The sequence below is a fragment of the Marmota flaviventris genome, chromosome 1 (genome assembly GCF_047511675.1).
Source record: "Marmota flaviventris isolate mMarFla1 chromosome 1, mMarFla1.hap1, whole genome shotgun sequence".
NCBI classification, from domain to species: domain Eukaryota; kingdom Metazoa; phylum Chordata; class Mammalia; order Rodentia; family Sciuridae; genus Marmota; species Marmota flaviventris.
This window is the reverse complement of record NC_092498.1, coordinates 209,691,370-209,700,504: the sequence shown is the minus strand read 5'-3', so window position 1 is coordinate 209,700,504 and position 9,135 is coordinate 209,691,370.

The window sequence follows — 9,135 nt, the reverse complement described above, 5'->3', positions numbered from 1 at the left end:
CCGAGGAGGGTCAACGCGGTGCCGGCCCCCGGGACACCCCTGGAGGGCGGACCGGCCTTCTCCCCCGCCCGTGGGTGGCACGCCACCGTGTCCCGCGCGCTCTGCTGCAGAGGCCGGTGCTGGGCCGCCCCCGGGCAGCCTCGGCCTCCCACGGCCTCCTCCCGGCGGGGCTGCGGGGGGATCGGAGCTGGCTGGCCGCCCGCTCTGCCGTTCCACTTCTCGCCTGGAAGCAGCCGGGGCCGCGGGAGGAGGGCGGGCGGGCGGCTGGGCCGGGGTAACTAGGCTACGTCCGCGGGGGGCGCGGCTTTACCCGACCCGCGGCGCTTCTGGGCCCCCGGGCCATGGCGGGGCTTGGCGGGCTCCGTGGGTGCCCGGAGGCCTCGGTTCCCACCTTTGAAGTGAGCTTGGGCTGAGGGGCTGGGAGCCGGGGCTCGGGCGCCCTGGAAGGAAGCTGCTGGGACGCGGGAGCGAGCGGGGGACACGGGCAGAAGCCGCCGCCCCGTGAGGCTTTGGAAAGCTCTGGGGACTCAGCCATCCGGACCCTGGTCCCGCCTCCGGACCCATCGCTCGGGGACTCTGAGCCACTGACTTTGCCTCTGGGAGCTGTTTCCTCGCCTGTCACCTGTCAGCTCCACGGTTGGGGTCAAGACTGATGGCGTGGAAGGGACAGCCCCGCAGTGACCCTTCCTCCTAGCCCCACGCGGGCCGAGCGCGGCTGCTGAGTGCCTGCTCTTGCTCGGGTGGTATGGCTGGCATGAGTGGATTGTGGACTGGGTCTCTGGGTGACCCTCAGGTGAATTCTGGGCAGCTCTGTTCACATCTCCCCGAGAGGACATGAAGGATTTCAGCTTAATGTCCAAGGTCAGGGTCCGGCATGAGTGCGCCCCACCCCGGGACTCGTGGTGCACACGGCTGTAGGTACAGCACACCTGGCACACACCTTTAAGACTCCCAGGTCCCGGCCCATCTTGGTTCTGCTCAACCAAAGTCAGAGACCTCAGAGGCCTTAGGCCACTTTTCCAGATGAAACAGAAAGTTGGGACAAGAGCGCTCATTCTGGGCCCTTCACATTTATGAACTCGCTTCATTTTCACAAAATTGTTGGTTGGAGGCCATGATTGCTATGGGCCAAGGTTTTCCTGCTGTCCCCCTTGTGGGCACCAAGCTGAACTGTGCTTCCTGCCTACCTTGTGATGGATGGGATCATGTGACTGGTTCTAACCCATGAGATGGGAGAAGAACTGACTTCCATCATTCCCAGCCTAGAGCATTTACTTGCTTGTAGGAGATTCTCCAAAGCTCTTATTTCTTTCTGTCATGACTACAAATAGTGATCCAGAAGGTTCCAGAATGTGGCTGCTTCATCAGTGAATGTAATGAGCAGAGGCTCCCAGTTGTCTCAAGTGAACACCAAACTTGTGGTTTTAAGTCACCGATGAGACATTGGGCTTGTTTGTTTCTGCTGCGCGAGCTAGCCTATCCTGACCTTGGCCAATTGCAACCTTGTCTTACAGTGGAGGAAAATGAGAACAGACAAGGTAAATCACTTGTCCCCTGGTGATCCAGCTGCAATGATGGAGTCAAGGTTAAAATCCATGCAGTCTGACTCCAGAGTCTGATTTTATTTCTAAACTGTCATTCTGGGGGTCCCAGAAAAACATACAAAAAATTCATAAACTATAGTGTCTTCTGAGTGGGGTTGGTCTCTGCTAGCTTAATTCTATTAACGTCAGTTATTTTGAGATCTCTCTCTTTCGCTCTCTCTCTCTCCTGCCCCTTTCTTTCTGCATTACTGGGAATGGAACCCAGGGCTCACACCAGCTAGGCAAGCTGTTACTTCTCTCTTGAGCACTGGCTTTGCAGTCCACCCTTTTTCTTTCTTTTATTTTTTTTGTGGGGTGGATACCAGGGATTGAATTCAGGGACACTTGACCACTGAACCACCTCCCCAGCCCTATTTTGTATTTTATTTAGAGACAGGGTCTCACTGAGTTGCTTAGCATCTTGATTTTGCTGAGGTTGGCTTTGAACTTGCCATCCTCCTCCTTAGCCTCCAGAGCCACTGGGATCTGTACAGGCCTGCGCCACCACACCCTGCCCAACCATTTCTTTTTATTGCTGAATGATACTCCATTATTTACTTTTTAACAGCCTCTTCAATCCCAAGGGCTCAATTGTGTCACCCAACACTCATTGCTTGTAGGGAAGAACGAACCTCAGAAACAAAGAACTTCATGGCCCAAGGAAGCTGCCTTGGACCTCTGGAATGGGGTTGGATCCCCACCCACGGCCAGGATCACCTCCAGCTCCTCCTTGCCAGTGTGTGCCCATGACCCCTGACCCCTGGCCACCACCTCCATGTTTTGGGAAGTGCTGCCTTATCTCCATTGCAGCTCTCTCTCTCTCTCTCTCTCTCTCTCTCTCTCTCTCTCTTTTGTACCAGGGATTGAATTCAGGGGAAGTTGACCTCTAAGCCACCTCCCCAGCCCTATTTTGTATTTGATTTAGAGACAGTGCTTCACTAAGTTGCTGAGGCTGGCTTTGAACTCGTGATCCTCCTGCCTCAGCCTCCTGAGCTGCTGGGATGACAGGCGTGTGCCACCGTGCCGGCTCCATCACCTCTCTTGATGAAGGTCTGGGACGGCATGCTTTCTCCTTTCCCAATTCCCCCATCTAGAAAGTTTAGTTCTTTCCATTGGCCTTGCCTTGCTGGTCCTTGAACTTTCCAGTCTCCGCAAGCCTCCACCCTACGCCTGCCCCTCCTCCACTCTGCTCACAGGAGCCCCAACATTTCCTCCCCAGCTGCCCCGGAGAGCGGCAGGTCAATCACTGCTTTAAAGGAGAAAGTTCCTGAAGCCAGAGACCATGGACTTCAGAGACCTGAAGTGAGGCCTGAGCTGAGGTTTTAGAAATGTGTCCTCACCTTATCACCTCCCAGACTGCTTTCTGTCATCTTCCAGGGTCTCTGAGGTCCCCGCTGCAGTCCCCAGAGAGCCAGAACTGCAGCCTCTCTGCGCTCAGAGACTCTCAGGGAACACCAGCCAGAGAGGCTCAGCACACCTCCAAGCCGGCCTCAGCTCTCCCTGCCCCAACCCGTTAACTCCACACTTACTCTACATTAAATACCAATTGGACCAATTTTCTGCTGTAATTAAACCTCTGCAGACGCGTTCCCTGCTCATCGGTGATGAGTTTATTAACCTCGAGCTCTGAAGGAATGAGGGGGCAGGGAGGAGAGAAGGACAGAAACGAGTTTGCCCTGAGACTGGGAAAGTGGATGCGGGGAGAGGCTGGGTTTGGATCTGTCCCCTCTGCTGCCTGGGCTCTGGGCCCATGCAGGGAGCAGACATGCTTGCAAAAGTGTTGCTGTGTGGTGTTCGCTGCTCCTGCAGGGGAGAGCTGGAAATATGTCTCCCTACCACCTTCATCTGCTGCAAAACTGGGACCTACCTCCTAATGGAGTATTGGTGGCGGGTGCTCTGGGAATACCGCCTCTTCCAGCTCAGTACTCAGGGCTTTACGTGGGATCACTTGTTATGGAGCGTAACCTTGGCTATCCTGACCCGTACATATGAGGTTCCCATTTTTCAGTGGTATAACGGAGGCCTCTTTGCTTATGAATCCAAGAGAAGCCACAATAGTCCCTGTCAAGGAAACCCAGACCCTGGAGAGAGACCTTCAAGGTCAACAGGAGAAGCCAGCCAGGGTCGTTCTCAGGTTTGTCTGAAGTGAGAAGTTCATGGCCGAGAGCCCCAGGGGCTGGAAACTCCATGCTTATTGCATATGTGGCAGCTCACAGCGTCCGTTCCTCTCTGTCCAGCAGAGAATGGGCAGCGATCACCTTGGGAGCATCCTCTATTCCAGCCTAAAGAAGCCACTCTTGTTTTGCATTTTTAAAAATTAACAACTTGATTTATTAGATCAGTTTCAGGTTCAAAGACATATTTGTATGGTTTCCATAGATCCTCTCTCTCATCCCATTTCTCCCACAATGAGATTTTCAGACCATTTATTTGTCACAACCAGGGAACCAAATTTGATCCATTATTATTCATTAAATGCCATAGTCTACATTAGGGTTCACTCTTTTATTTTATTTTATTTTTGGTACCGGAATTGAACTCAAGGGCACTTTACCACTGAGCCACATCCGCAGCTCTATTTTGTATTTTATGTAGAGACAGGGTCTCACTCAGTTGCTTAGTGCCTCGCTTGTTGCTGAGGCTGGCTTTGAACTTGTCCTGCCTCAGCCTCCTGAGCCCCTAGGATGACAGGCGTGGGCCACCACGCCCGGCTAGGGTTCACTGTGCTGCCCCTGCAGTGGACTGGGCAGGAGAGTGGCGGCACCCCCACCGTTGCAGCAGCACAAGGGTCCTCTCACTGCCCCAAATCCCCTGGGCTCCGCTCTCCCCCTCCCCCTCACTGAACTCCTCTTCTGGGGGCTCAATCGTGGTCCTTGCTCCTGTCCCCATAGTTCTGCCTCTTCGGCGATGCCCTGGGCCTGGAATCCTTTACTCTGCCACCTTTTCAGACTGGCTTCTTTCACTTAGTGATAGGCATTTAAGATCCCTGATGCCTTGGCCTAGCACCATGGCTCATTTCTTTGTTTGGGCCGTGCTGGGACCGGGACCCTGGGCCTTGGCCTTGCTACGCAAGTGCTCCACCACTGAGCCCAGCCCAGTTTTTCTTTGTCTTGCTGAAGGGTTCTCCATTACTATATGTATATATTAGTTGTGGTTGGACACAGTGCCTTTATTTTATTTATTTATTTTTATGTGGTGCTGAGGATCGAACCCAGGACCTTGCACGTGCTAGGCGAGTGCTCCAACACTGAGCCACAACCCCAGTCCTCTCCATTACTTTTTAACAGTCCTTCATTCCCAAGGGCTCGATTCTGTCACCCAACACTCATTGCTTGTAGGGAGGAAGGAACCTCAGAAGCAAAGACTTCATGCCCAAGGAATCCGCCTTGAACCTCTGGAACAGGGTTGGATCCCCACCCACGGGTCACCTCCAGCTCCTCCTTGCCTGTGTGTACCTTGACCTCTGACCCTCTGGTCACCACCTACGTGTTTCATGCTTTGGATGTGCAGGCTTATCTGCCAGCACCACCGCACCTCTTACCACCCGCACACATCTGAGCCTCTGCTGCTTTCAGGTGAGAGACGTTCTACACTTAAACGTGATCACGTGACTTGTCAGGAGGAAAAGAAGCAGAGATCACCATTGTTGCCGTGTTCAGGACAAACAGGAACTCAATCTGTGATGGACAACTGTTGCAAGGTTTGGCTAGAAGCTTGCAGGCATCCTCCTGCCAATGCCCCGACCGGAGGTGGAGATCAGGGGAGGAGATTACTGCAGTGGTTCTCTGTGGCTCCTGTACCTGCTGACTTCTTGCTCGCTGGCCTGACTTCCTCCACCACGCTCAGAGGTTTTGCGAGGGTTCAATCCCCTGCATGAAATCCCTTCCTACTGAAATACCTAGAGTGGCTTCTAGCTTCCTCACCTCAGCCTAACCAGGGAAATGGATCCTTAGTGGGGACAGAATGTCAGGCTACTGAAAGGTGGCCTGTGCCTGTGGCACATCTTATTTGATCAGGTGAACATATAACTGATCTCCCCTTTCTGTTCCTGGCCTGTGTGTAGGATGGTTTGTCTTCTGACACTAGCAGCCACCAGACCAATGCATTGAGAAGTCTTAAGAGGGTCCCAGCCTCCTTTATAGGATCCTCATCTTCCAAGTCATTTAGTGTTACACTTGGGGTCCCACACCTCTTCAGACCATTCCCTTTTTGCCATATGTGAGGTCATAATTGCTGTTCTCCAAACTCTGTTCTCCTCTTCCAGACACAGAATCATATTGCCTGGTCCCCCTGTGATTAAGTTGGGTCTAAGCAATATATTATGGCAAATCAATTTTGAATAGAACTGTTATGTGTCACTTTGGGATGAGATCATGTGATTGCCAGTGTGGGGCCTTCCAGAACTTTCTTTCCCTCTGGCACTGCAACTGCATCATTCAGTGAGATATCTGCTTCATTATCCTGGATCCTGGAGCCAGAAGAAGCCACATCCACCCCTCCAACCTATTGTGGCCATGTAACAGGAGCAAGAAATAAAACTGGTGAATGAAGCCAGTGAGATGTTTCTATTTTGTTACTGCACCACAACTCAACCCTTCCTGACTGAATCTTCATGAATGACGACTTTTATGTTTGTTTTTCAACATTATGTTGGATCCTTCAAAGGCATCTCAGATCTGCCATGTCCAAGACAATTCTCCACAGTGGGCCCTCTTCTGGGTCTTCTTTTTCAGTAAATGATGTCCAGTGTGTGGGCCACAAACACCAGTGTCCTGTCTGACCAACCATATGTCCCCTCTACCTTCCACATCCAATCTACCACGGAGTCTCACAAACTTTCCTTCTTTAACATCTCTGGAGCTCGCCTGTGTCTCTCCACTGCTGCTACGATGGTTGGTTTCCTATGTCAACTTGCCTGGGTGTTATGGTTTGGAGCTGGACTGTCCCCCTGCCAAAAAAGCTCATGTGTTAGGCAATACAGCCAGGTTCAGAGGCGAACCTATGGGATCATGAGGCCGTGACCTCATCAGGATGAATCCATTTGATGAATTAATAATTCGAATGTACTATTGGGCAGTAGCTAGAGGCAGAAGGCGTGTGACAGGAGGAAGTAAGTCACTGGGGTTGTGGCCTTGGGAATCTACTATCCCTGGCCCCTCCCTGTTTCTCTTTCTCTCCTCTCTGGCGCCGTCAGCCGACCTGCTTTCCATCCTTGGAGTCAGCTGATCATGGAGTGAACCTCTGAAACTGAGCCTGGATAAACCCTTCCTCCTCGCAGCTGTTCTTGTCAGGTATTTTGATCACAGCAACAAAAAGCTGACGGACACACGGGGCTACAGGATCTCCAAGACATCTAGTTAAACACGATTTCTGGGTGTGCCTGTGCCTTGTTCTGTTTCGTGTTGCTGTAACAAAATACCCAAGGACGGTTTATAAAGAAGAGAGGTTTAAGTAGCTCATGGTTCTGGAGGCTTGGAAACTCAAGAGCAGAGCACGGGCACCTGGTGAGGGTCTTCTTGCTGCATCGTAACATGGCAGAGGGTATTGCATGGCGAGACAGAGCAAGTGTGCCAGAGGAAGCTGACCTTGACGTCAAAGCCACACCCATGATAATAAATCCATGAATGGAACCAGTCTCCTCCCAGAGGTCCCACCTCTGCACATGGCTGCACTAGGGACCAAGTTTCCAGCACTAACGTTTGGGGAACACGTTCAATCCATATGAGTCTGTCCAGGTACATGCCTGTCAGATACTCAGGAGACAGAGGCAGGAAGATAGCAAGTTCAAGGATAGCCTGGGAAATTTAGCAAGACTCCCATCTCAAAATAAAATGCAAAGGGCGGGGGATGATATCTGGTAGAGGGCTTGCCTGGCATTCGCAGGACTGTGGGTTCCATCCTCTGTAACTGCAAAGAAGCAAACCAAAAACCCATATTAGCCTGTAATGGCATTTCTGAAAGAGATCAGCATCTGAATGGATGGACTGAGTAAAGCAGGTGGCCCTCCTCCATGAATGTGGGCACCGTCTAACCCTTTGAGAACCTGAATTGAAGCTCTGCCTACCACGTCAACCTCCCAGGACACTCCTTTGCTCCAGTTGCCTCCCAGCCACTTGCTTTTTACTGTTCCTCACATGCACCACGCTGACTCCTGCCTCAGGGCCTTGGCACATGCTGTCTCTGTTGTCTACAACATCCTTGTCCCCCTCCTCCAACTTCCCCTTGTTCACAGCTACTCAACACCGCCTCTCTTGCCCAGTCTAGATCCAGCTTTTGCGACTTTAGAGTTTCTTCATCGCCAGCACGGGGTGGGGGGTGGGGGGGCCTGGCTTGTGACAGGGACTCACCGAACATTTCCTCATCCACTGGACCAATCTGTATCATGTACAACTCTGTGCCAGGCACTGTTCTAAGCACTCGGTGTATATTTTGCCATTCAATTCTTACCATGGCCCAGCGTTATAGGTATGTTCGGGCCTTTTTCATGGGCAGCTATAACAAAAGACCACAGTACTGGTGGTTCAAGGAACAGAATTTACATTTAAATAGCCACAGGCAGTTGACTTTGGACCAAAAGTTCACCAGCAAATGCCCACAGCCGCGTCTAGTGGGCTATATGTTATGTAAATGAAGTTTTATTACTATACCCACTGCCTCATTTGTTCCCATAAATAAAATTTTATTGGCACACAGAGGTGGGCCCTTTGCGATTGTAAATAAGGTTTTATTGGCACAGAAGGGGGTGCATTTGTTATTGAAAAGAAACTTTTATTGACACAGGGACTCTTATTGTAAATGAAGTTTTACTGGCACTCAGACACGCCCCTGTGCTTACACGGTGTCTGTGGCCGTTTTCAAGTTGAGTGGTCCAGACGGGAGCATGGGGCCTGTGAAGCCAGGAGGGTTTCAACTCTGCTCTTCGGCAGAAAAATCTCTTCTGACCCCTTCTCTGGACTTCCTCTGGCCCTTCCCACATCATCTCTAGGATCTGAGCAAGTGCGTCTTTCCTCGGATCCTCAGCTTTCCCCTCCGTAAGACAGAGTGAGCTACAATCCCCGCCTCCAGAACCCTGAGCAGTGCCCTTCTGTTGTTCAGAACCACCCGGTTGGTGGTGTTTTGTCATAGCAGCCGAACAGACTGAGACAGGGGCCTTGTTGTTACTGCAGCCTTGCACTCGCCTTAACTCATACTCACCCACAGAGAAGGGTTTGCTTCATCAACCCTGTGGGGATTCAATGACCGAATCCACATAAAGCACCTAACATGAGCCTGGTATACAGTAGGTTCTCAATAAATTCTCATTGTTCCTGTACCCCTCTCTGGCTTTGGGAAGAGATGTCCCTAGTCCCTAATTAAAATTAGACACAGTGTGCCCGGGGCTTTGAACACGAGACAACCCCTGCAGGTGCCCTGGGTGGGGTGGCGGCATCTGCAGCCCCCGTGGCGCCGCATCTTGGTGCCTTCGGCTCTCACTCCTCCCAGGGCCGGTTTCCCTTTCCGCTCTTCCTCCTCCCTTCCACCTCCCTCCCTCCTTTTCTCTCCCATTTCTCTC